Source organism: Sminthopsis crassicaudata, chromosome 3 (assembly GCF_048593235.1).
Source record: "Sminthopsis crassicaudata isolate SCR6 chromosome 3, ASM4859323v1, whole genome shotgun sequence".
NCBI classification, from domain to species: Eukaryota; Metazoa; Chordata; class Mammalia; order Dasyuromorphia; family Dasyuridae; genus Sminthopsis; species Sminthopsis crassicaudata.
The window spans coordinates 198,152,642-198,159,873 of record NC_133619.1 but is presented as its reverse complement, the minus strand read 5'-3'; the positions used below and the strand labels follow the sequence as shown (position 1 = coordinate 198,159,873).

Below are 7,232 nucleotides of genomic sequence, written 5' to 3'. Positions count from 1 at the left end.
AGCTCAGGCTCAGGAGCCGCTGCATCCATCCGGTCTGGGAGGAAGCTGGTAAAGAAGTAAATAATTTCCTACCCCAGAGACAGACCCCAAAAGATTTTTTTAAGTATGAGCAAAAAAGCTAGAAAAACCATAGATTCCTTCTATACAGAGAAAGAGCGGGCATCCAACCCCGAGGAAGTTGACAGCAGAGAATCAGATAACAACCTAAAGGGGAACGATTCCTGCCCCCCATCACATAACTCTCTCCTAGAAGAAGCTCTTAAAAAATTGAGGGAGATCGAAGAAAAATGGGGAAAAGAAAGGGAAGTTATGATAGAGAATAACAACGTCCTGAAATTGGAGTTGGAAAAAATAAAGAATTCACAGGAGATGCAGGGAAACAAAATTAGTGAATTAGAAAAGGTTAAAAAAAAACACAGGAAAGTAGGATTTCTGAATTGGAAAAGATAAAAAAGTCTCAAGAAAATAGAATTTCTGAATTGGAAAAAGAAAATAATTCTCAAAAAAAAAAATTAGGGAAATGGAAAAAAACTCAATAGAGCAAAATAATTCATTTAAAAACGAAATTGGGCATTTACAAAAAGAACTAAAAACTGTGAAAGAAGAAAATAACTCCTTAAAAGTCAGGATGGAACAAATAGAAATGAATGATTCACAGAGAACCCAAGAATCAGTCAAACAAAACAAAAAAAATGAGAAGCTGGAGAACAACGTCAAATACTTACTGGGAAAATCTATAGACCTGGAAAATAGATCTAGGAGAGATAATCTGCGGATTATTGGACTTCCAGAAAACTATGACCAAAAAAAGAGCCTAGATTCTATTTTACAGGAAATTATCAAAGAGAACTGTCCAGAGATAATAGAAACAGAAGGGAAAGTAGATGTGGAAAGAATTCATCGAACTCCTTCTGAAATAGACCCTAAAAAAAGAACACCACGGAATATTGTGGCTAAGCTGCAGAATTACCACACAAAGGAGAAAATCCTGCAAGCAGCTAGAAAAAAACAATTTAAATACCAAGGTGCCACAATAAGGGTCACCCAAGATCTGGCTGCCTCCACATTAAAAGATAGAAGGGCCTGGAACCTGATATTCCGAAAGACAAAAGATCAAGGACTGCAACCAAGAATGAACTACCCAGCTAAGTTTAGCATCTTTTTCCATGGAAGAAGATGGTCATTCAATGAAACAGAGGAATTCTATATGTTTCTAAGAAAAAAACCAGACTTAAACAAAAAATTTGATCTACATCCACAAGACTGAAGAGAAACAGAAAAAGGTACACAGAACCCTTGAGAACTGTAACTCTGTTGTGGGTATATAAAAAATACTCAAGGATAATTTGATTTTACTGATATAAAAGAAAAAAAGGGGGGTGTGGTAAAGGGAAGGAGGTCGGTTCAGAAAAAGGGGAAGGAGTGATAAAAAGAGGGAAACTACATCCCAGGAAGAGACATAGAAAATACACCATATCTGAGGGAACTTAGTGAGGGGGAGAATCATTGTGTGAATCTTACTCTCATCAGAAGAGGCTCAAAGAGTAATTAATTAACATATTTGTTTTTCAGAGAATTTTCTCTCACCTCATTAAAAGGGGGGAGAGGAAAAGGGGAAAGGAAAAGGAGAATAAGTGAAGGAACTTGGAGGGAGGGGGGAGGGATCCTAAAAAATAAAAAAATAAAAAAAAGAGGGAGGGTTGCGCGTCACAAGGGGGGTCTGTAAATTAAATATCGGGGAGGGGGATCAGGGGGGTCAAGGGAAAAAAGTATAATCTGGGGATAATACGATGGCAGGAAATACAGAATTAGTAATTTTAACTGTAAATGTAAATGGGATGAACGATCCCATCAAACGGAGACGGATAGCAGATTGGATCAAAAATCAGAACCCTACAATATGTTGTCTACAGGAAACACACTTAAAGCAGGGAGATACATACAGAGTAAAGATAAAAGGTTGGAACAGAGCCTATTATGCTTCAGGTAAAGCCAAAAAAGCAGGGGTAGCTATCCTTATCTCAGATCACGCAAAGGCAGAAGTAGATCTCGTTAAAAAAGATAAGGAAGGAAACTATATCCTGCTGAAAGGTAGCATAAATAATGAAGCCATATCGATACTAAACATATATGCACCAAGTGGTATAGCATCTCACTTTCTAAAGGAAAAGTTAAGAGAACTGCAAGAAGAAATAGACAGTAAAACTATAATAGTGGGAGATCTCAACCTTGCACTCTCAGATTTAGACAAATCAAACCACAAAACAAACAAGAAAGAAATTAAAAAAGTAAATAGAACATTAGAAAAACTAGGTATGATAGACCTTTGGAGAAAACTGAATGGCAATAGGAAGGAATACACTTTCTTCTCAGCAGTTCATGGATCCTATACAAAAATTGACCATATATTAGGACATAAAGATCTCAAAATTAAATGTAGGAAGGCAGAAATAATAAATGCCTTCTTCTCAGATCACAATGCAATAAAAGCTACATTCAGTAAAAAGTTAGGGGTAAATAGACCAAAAAGTAATTGGAAACTGAATAATCTCATCTTAAAGAATGACTGGGTGAAAGAGCAAATTATAGAAACAATTAACAATTTCACCCAAGATAATGATAATGATGAGACATCATATCAAAATCTTTGGGATGCAGCTGAAGCAGTAATAAGGGGAAATTTTATATCTTTAGAGGCTTATTTGAAGAAAATTGAGAAAGAGAAGATTAACGAATTGGGCTTACAACTTAAAAGGCTAGAAAAAGACCAAATTATAAACCCCCAACCAAAAATTAAACTCGAAATACAAAAATTAAAAGGAGAAATCAATAAAATTGAAAGTAAAAAAACTATTGAATTAATAAATAAAACCAAGAGTTGGTTTTATGAAAAAGCCAATAAAATAGATAAACCTTTGGTAAATTTGATCAAAAAAAAGAAAGAGGAAAATCAAATTGATAGTCTTACAAATGAAAAGGGGGATCTTTCCACCAATGAAGAGGAAATTAGAGAAATAATAAGGAGTTACTTTGCCCAACTTTATGCCAATAAATTTGATAACTTAAGTGAAATGGATGACTTTCTCCAAAAATATAGGCTCCCTAGATTAACAGAGGAGGAGATAAATTGCTTAAATAGTCCCATTTCAGAAAAAGAAATAGAACAAGCTATTAATCAACTCCCCAGGAAAAAATCCCCAGGGCCAGATGGATTCACATGTGAATTCTACCAAACATTTAAAGAACAATTAGCCCCAATGTTATATAAATTATTTGAAAAAATAGGGGATGAAGGAGTCCTACCAAACTCCTTTTATGACACAGACATGGTACTGATACCTAAACCTGGTAGATCGAAAACTGAGAAAGAAAATTATAGACCAATCTCCTTAATGAATATTGATGCTAAAATCTTAAATAAGATATTAGCAAAAAGACTTCAGAAAATCATCTCCAAGATAATACACTATGATCAAGTAGGATTTATTCCAGGAATGCAGGGCTGGTTTAATATTAGGAAAACTATTAATATAATTGACCATATTAATAATCAAATTAATAAGAACCATATGATCATCTCAATAGATGCAGAAAAAGCATTTGACAAAATCCAACATCCATTCCTACTAAAAACTCTTGAGAGTATAGGAATAAATGGATTATTCCTTAGAATAATCAGGAGTATATATTTAAGACCGTCAGTAAACATAATATGCAATAGAAATAAACTGCAACCTTTCCCAGTAAGATCAGGAGTGAAACAAGGTTGCCCACTATCACCATTACTATTCAATATAGTACTAGAAACGCTAGCCTCGGCAATAAGAGCCGAGAAAGAGATTCAAGGAATTAGAGTAGGAAATGAGGAAATTAAACTATCACTTTTTGCAGATGACATGATGGTATACTTAGAGAACCCCAAAGACTCTGCTAAAAAGCTACTAGAAATAATTCAAAATTTCAGCAAAGTGGCAGGATACAAAATAAATCCACATAAATCTCTGCATTTTTATATATCACTAACAAAATGCAACAGCAAGAGATACAAAGAGAAATTCCATTCCAAACAAATGTTGAGAGTATAAAATATTTGGGAATCCATCTACCAAAGAAAAGTCAGGAATTATATGAGAAAAATTACAAAACACTTGCCACAAAAATAAAATCAGATTTAAATAATTGGAAAGACATTCAGTGCTCTTGGATAGGCCGAGCGAATATAATAAAGATGACAATACTCCCCAAACTAATCTATTTATTTAGTGCTATACCAATCAGACTCCCAAGAAACTATTTTAATGACCTAGAAAAAATAACAACAAAATTCATATGGAAGAATAAAAGGTCAAGAATTGCAAGGGAACTAATGAAAAAAAACTCAGAGGAAGGTGGTCTAAGTGTACCTGATCTAAAGCTATATTATATAGCAGCAGTCACCAAAACCATTTGGTATTGGCTACGAAATAGACCGGTAGATCAGTGGAACAGATTAGATACAAAGGACAAAAAAGGGTACATCTATAGCAATCTAATCTTTGACAAACCCAAAGATTCCAACATTAGGGATAAAAATTCATTATTCGGAAAAAACTGTTGGGAAAACTGGAAATTAGTATGGCAGAAATTAGATATGGATCCACACTTAACACCATATACCAAGATAAGATCAAAATGGGTCCATGATTTAGGCATAAAGAGGGAGATAATAAATAGATTAGAGGAACAGAGGATAATCTACCTCTCAGACTTGTGGAGGAGGAAGGAATTTATGACCAGAGGAGAACTAGAGATCATTATTGATCACAAAATAGAAGATTTTGATTACATCAAACTAAAAAGTTTCTGTACAAATAATACTAATGCAAACAAGATTAGAAGGGAAGTAACAAATTGGGAAAATATTTTTAAAAACAAAGGTTCTGACAAAGGTCTCATTTCCAAAATATATAGAGAACTGACCATAATTTATAAGAAACCGAACCATTCTCCAATTGATAAATGGTCAAAGGATATGAACAGACAATTCTCAGAGGAAGAAATTGAAACTATATCCACTCACATGAAAGAGTGTTCCAAATCACTACTGATCAGAGAAATGCAAATTAAGACCACTCTGAGATACCACTACACACCTGTCAGATTGGCTAAGATGACAGGAACAAATAATGACAAATGTTGGAGGGGATGTGGGGAAATTGGGACACTAATACATTGCTGGTGGAGTTGTGAAAGAATCCAGCCATTCTGGAGAGCAATCTGGAATTATGCCCAAAAAGTTATCAAACTGTGCATACCCTTTGACCCAGCAGCACTACTACTGGGATTATATCCCAAAGAAATACTAAAGAGCGGAAAGAGACATATATGTGCCAAAATGTTTGTGGCAGCTCTTTTTGTTGTAGCTAGAAACTGGAAGATGAATGGATGTCCATCAGTTGGAGAATGGTTGGGTAAATTGTGGTATATGAAGATTATGGAATATTATTGCTCGGTAAGAAATGACCAGCAGGAGGAATATAGAGAGGCCTGGAGAGACTTAAATCAACTGATGCTGAGTGAAATGAGCAGAACCAGAAGATCACTGTACACTTCAACAACAATACTGTATGGGGATGTATTCTGATGGAAGTGGAAATCTTCAACATAAAGAAAATCCAACTCACTTCCAGTTGATCAATGATGGACAGGGGTAGCTGCACCCAGAGAAGAAACACTGGGAGGGGAATGTAAATTGTTAGCACTAATATCTGTCTGCCCAGGTTGCATGTACCTTCGGATTCTAATGTTTATTGTGCAACAAGAAAATGATATTCGCACACATGTATTGTACCTAGACTATATTGTAACACATGTAAAATGTATGGTATTGCCTGTCGTCGGGGGGAGGGAATAGAGGGAGGGGGGGTAAATTGGAAAAATGAATACAAGGGATAATATTATAAAATATATATATATATATATATATATATAAAATAAAATAAAAAAATTGCCCAAATTAATAGAGGTAGAAGTAAATTGCTTAAATAGTCCCATTTTAGAAAAAGAAATAGAACAAGCTATTAATCAACTCCCTAAGAAAAAATCCCCAGGACCAGATGGATTTACATGTGAATTCTACCAAACATTTAAAGAACAATTAACTTCAATACTATATAAACCATTTATAAACATAGGAATGAAGAACTCCTACCAATGTCATAAATGACATAGACTGATACCTAAACCAGGTAGGACAAAAACAAAGAAAGAAAATTATAGATCTCCTTAATGAATAGTGATGCAAAAATCTTAAATAAAATATTAGCAATGAGATTACAGAAAATCATCCCCAGGATAATGCACCGCGATCAAGTAGGATTTAGACCAGGAATGCAGGGCTGGTTTAATATTAGGAAAACAATTGTATAATTGACTATATCAATAACCAAATTAACAAAAACCATTTCAATAGATGGAGAAAAAGCATTTGATAAAATCCAACATCCATTCTTATTAAAAACACTAGAGAGTATAGGAATAAATGAACTTTTCCTCAAAACAGGCAATAGCATCTATTTAAAACCATCAGTAAGCATCATATGTAATGGGGATAAACTGGAAACATTTCCAATAAGATCAGGAGTGAAACAAAGTTTTTCACTATCACCATTACTATTCAATATTGTATTAGAAATGCCACCTTTGGCAATAAGAGAAGAAAAAGAGATTAAAGGAATAAGAGTAGGTAATGAGGAAACCAAATTATTACTCTTTGCAGATGATATGATGGTATACTTAGAGAATCAACTAAAAAACTATTAGAAATAATCTACAACTTTAGCAAAGTTGCAGGATACAAAATAAAATCCACATAATCACCAGCATTTTTATACATCACTAACAAAATCCAACAGCAAGAGATACAAAGAGAAATTCCATTTAAAGTAACAGCCAATAGTATAAAATATTTGGGAATCTATCTGCCAAGGGAAAGTTAGAACTATATGAGCAAAACTACAAAACACTTTCCACACAAAGTCAGATCTCCTGCGGAGGAGGAAGGAATTTGTGACCAAAGAAGAACTAGAGATAATTATTGATCACAAAAGATAATTTTGATTGTATTAAGTTAAAAAGTTTTTGCACAAACAAAACTAATGCAGACAAGATTAGAAGGAAAGCAATAAAATGAGAAAACATTTTTACATTCAACAGTTTTGACAAAGGCCTCATTTTCAAAATCTATAGAGAAT

At 34.1% G+C, this 7,232-nt stretch overlaps 1 protein-coding gene across 1 annotated transcript in view; it reads right to left on the bottom strand.

Moving 5' to 3' along the window:
* ZNF654 (zinc finger protein 654) overlaps window positions 1–7,232 on the bottom strand; it is a 115,357-nt gene that overhangs the window by 48,716 nt on the left and 59,409 nt on the right.